The sequence below is a fragment of the Arachis ipaensis genome, chromosome B06 (assembly GCF_000816755.2).
Source record: "Arachis ipaensis cultivar K30076 chromosome B06, Araip1.1, whole genome shotgun sequence".
NCBI classification, from domain to species: Eukaryota; Viridiplantae; Streptophyta; class Magnoliopsida; order Fabales; family Fabaceae; genus Arachis; species Arachis ipaensis.
Genome location: NC_029790.2, coordinates 108,034,498 through 108,039,192, shown reverse-complemented (window position 1 = coordinate 108,039,192; position 4,695 = coordinate 108,034,498).

The following is a 4,695-nucleotide window of genomic DNA, read 5'->3' as shown; positions in this document are numbered from 1 at the left end:
TTGATAATTGATAAAATTAAAATAAGACATTAAAAATTTTAATATCAATAAAATATCAAAATATTATTACAATTTATCTAAAAAATATTTTATATTTTATATGTATACGTGTCCAGTGTCATGTAAGATTTTAAAATTCGCGTGTCGACATGTCCTATATCGTGTCATGTCCCGTGTCCGTGTCCGTGTCCGTGCATCATAGAATACAAGTATGGGATACAAAAATTTTGGAAAAGGAAAAAGACATGATGCTATAGCCGTATAGTTGGGAAGCGTATATATTATAGAAGATGTCTCCTATAAAGACGGATAAAACGTCTTTTTGTAAAGACATTTATGTGTCACATTATTATTAGATGTATTAATGAATTGGTTATTTTTTAATTTTTTAACAAACTAGAATAAAACTGATTTTTTTTATAATAATAAACCCAATTGTTATCAGATCCAGTCGAAACGATCAATTTACATAACCCATTGGATCATGTTTTTTTTTTTTGTTTTTTAAACAAAAATCAGGAATAAATTTATCTTTTTATCAAAAAAATTTAAACATGATTCGGTTTAGATTGTGTAAATCGATCGGATCAAATTGGGTCTAATAATTATAATGCGGACAATTGGATTTATTATTATTGCTATAATAAATCAATTTTGTTCAAATTTATTAAAAAATAAATTATTAACCGATTTAATAAAGATGTCCAATAATATCATGACATGTAAACATCTTTAAAAAAATATATTTTTAGTATCTTCATCAAAGTAATCTCCATATATTATATAGAAGAGAAACCTTATTGATCCTTTAACAATTATCTATTAATGAGCTTTTAAATTTAATTATTTAATTATAATATTTTTTAATAGATTTATATCCCATGTTTATAAAAAAATAGAATACATTATATAACTTCTTTTTTCACTAATTGAGGTTGTTATATTTTTTTTCTCTCTTCATTTGAAAAAGCAGTTATGTTTATTCGTTTTATTTGTTCATTTTCTCTCTCTCTCAATATACGAGTGCTTCATTCCTGAATAAAAAAAGAAAAATATTAAAAACGGGATAAGTGGTGGCCTCAAACTAATATATACATATTGATTGATGAAACATAAAGCTTAACAATATATATAATCTCAAAATACATCCAAAATAATATCATACTAAATATTAGATTTAGATTTTCTAAATTTTGAATTTAACTTTAGAAGGTAAATCAATTTGGGGAGGACTTGTACCTCCAAAAATTGAATTTTTTAGCTAGTTCGTTCTGGTTGTTAGGGTAAATACTAAAGAAAAGTTGAGCAGATTAGGCGTGATTCTTCCAAATGATAATATGTGTGCCCTGTGTAAAAAGGAGATGGAAACTGTTCATCATTTATTTCTTGTATGTGAGTTTACGTTGAAGATGTGGTGCGCTTGGCTAAGACATTTTGATAGACAGTGGGCGATCTCATGAACCATGAAAGGACTGTTTGAGAGCTGGATTGGCATGCTTAACAGGAAGGTGGAGCAGCAGATGTTGTTGATTGGATTTTTTACACTGATTTGGAATATCTGGAGGGAGCGAAATGATAGAATTTTCAATAACAGGGAAGCAGGTGCTGAGGACGTGCAACGAAGGACGTTTTTGAACTACAAGGAGTGGTCTGGTATTGATCCTTTTGGTTGTTGATGGATTTACCGGAGATGACCGAATTTGATTCTTTTTATGTTCTGTTGTGTGTTTAGTTTTTAATTGTACGCTACTGCTCCACTTTAATGTATTGAGCCTTCTTTGTTTCAAAAAAAAAATTTAGAAGGTAAAATATATTTTATTACCATTTATTTTATAGATAGGATCAAGAGAATACATGAAAGAGAAAACATTCAATGATAAAAAATCTCACTTTATTCTCTAAAATAAAAATCTAAAATTTAGATAATCCAAATTTAACAAAATACCATCTAAACACATCCAATATTTGTATAAGCTCATCCAAAAATAAAAATTCTTTCTCTAAACCATAGTTGTCAGAACCGAACCGGTAATCGAACCGGTCAGGTCACTGGGTCACTGGTTCAACCGGTGGGTTACTGGTTGAACCGGTTGACTCGGTACTATGTAAATAAAAAATAAAAATAGTCAAAAACCTAAAATTAAATTTTGAAAAATACATATTTTTACTAACATTTTAAGAACAATTAAGTCGAATTCTATAAATAACTAATACAAAAATAGACATATAATTAGTTCATAGTACTATATAGTATCTTAATTAGACACAATAAGAATAACAATCTATGAATTATATCCAAAGAATAATTTCAAGGTCTAAATATTTTTGTATAATTAAATGATTATATAAATTAATTTTTTTCTCAGAATAAATAATTTTTATTTTATTTTTATATTCATTATTATTTTTTATTTTAAAATTAATTAATTTATACTTCAATTAAAAAATAATTAATTTAAAAAATATTGAGTTAAGTATTTTTGTGTATATATATGTGTATTAGTTATTAAAAATTGAAATATATATTATAAAAAGCATTAGAAGTACTAAAGAAATGGGTAGTGCAGTGGTTGTGAACTTGGTCTTCAATTCAGAAGACCCAAGTTCGACTCCTACCCCTTGCATTGTATTTTTCCAAATTTAACAACCCGCATGCTGACGTCAGCGTGACGTCATCGACACGCAGGTTGACCGTTGACTGGACCGGTTTTGACCGGTTCATTTCCTCAAACGGTCAATATACCAAACCGGATCGATACAAAGTCCGGTTCACCGGTTTTCCGGTCGAACCGGCCGGTCCGGTCCGGTTTTTACAACTATGCTCTAAACACAACATAATGTATATACATTGCCTGCATACATACATTGGTTCCACGTATAGTAAATTGAGATAAAAAAAAAAGCTGAATAATATATGTAGCCTCAACCTTTTACAACACATTCAAAATAATAAATAACAACACATTTAAAATAACAAATAACAAATACAATATTTTTTAAACACATCTAAAAATCAGTATAGTTGAATATCACATTCGCATCCAAATTGAGAACAAATAACTAAACAATCAAGAGAAATATTTTTTTATTTATTTTCAAGACACATCCAAAATTATTTAAAAGTAAAGCAAATCAAATCATTAAACAATAAAAAGCTGGGAGAGAAGGAAGAAGTGTAATAACCAATTCCAAGAAAATATAGTGGAGTGAGGTGGGTTTCTGTTACGGACCACCAATCCAGCCCGACTAACTGCCGGGTCGGATCATCACCTCTGACCCAAGCCCAAACTCCCCCAAGAAAATTCTACGGGTCAGTTTTCGGGACCCGACCCGGCCGACGAACGACCTCACCACCTGCGCAATCCATCACTGCGCCTTGTTAACCGGTCGGGTCGGTCTCCTCGGGGCCACAACCCGAAGCTCCGACCCGAAGGTCAGAACAACCAGATCCTCCCACGTGGACAAGGACAACTCACAGGCGTCCTGGCCAGTGGGCTAGGTCATCTTTCGGGCCCGCCCAACACAGTATATAAGGGGAGAGGTCAGCACTCCTCTCGAGGTACACATCATCTTACCTAATTTGGCTACCCTATCGTACGGATACTGACTTGAGCGTCGGAGTGTCCATGCAGGTGGCCACCCCCCTCGACCGTCAGACCGCCGGCTTCGCCAGTCTCCCACCTGAGCCCAAAGACCCGTTCTAGGTCGCCCCAGGGTCACCCCCTTTTATCTTTCCACCACAACTCGATCCGTCGAATACCCGACCTCACCAGGTATCGAATATTGGCGCCGTCTGTGGGAAATCCGGAGCAGACATGGAGTGACCCCTCACTTCAGAGGAGTTCCGCGAAGGAGGCAGGGCTCGCCTGAGCAGGGCAAGTTTGAAAACCCGTGCCGACGAACAGCCGAGATCATTCGTTCAGCCGAACCAACAAATGTACACCAAGACCCCCGAAAGACGCCCCTTTGGGGGGACGGGGCCGACAGCGCCACGATCATGCAAGAACTCAGGCATAGAGTACAAAACCTTGAGCGAGAGCTGGCGGCGAGGGGCCGACCCCACGGAGACGTCAGCCAATCCCACGGCGACGTCAGCCGATCCCACGCCCGCACTCGCTCCCCCTCCCGAGCACACGACAGCCAAGAAAGGAGCCTAACAAGGCGCGACGAGGCGCACACACAAGCGACCTCCCGACCTACCCGAAGCAGGTCAGAGAGACACTGGGAATCCCAGAGGGGGAAAGCCAAGAAACAACAAGATCCTATTATCATGGGAGCCACTCCTTTCCACCCCTCGATCCTCAAGGTCCGGCTCCCAAGAAACTTTGACAAGCCGACGGACATGAGGTACGATGGGACTAAGGACCCCCAGGAGCATATCACAGCCTTTGAAGCAAGGATGAACTTGGAAGGGGTAGGCGACGCGGTCAGATGCCGGGCATTCCCCGTGACGCTGGCCGGCCCAGCGATTCGATGGTTCAACGCCCTCCCACAAGGATCCATCACAGTTTTTGTAGACATATCCCAGAGCTTCCTGGCTCGGTTCATGACACACATAGCCAAGGCAAAACACCCAATCAACTTATTAGGGTTGCCCAAAAGCCCGAGGAACCGACCAGGAAGTTTCTAGACAGATTCAACGATGAGTGCTTAGACATCGACGGCCTCACGGACTCAGTCGCCAGTCTCTGTTTG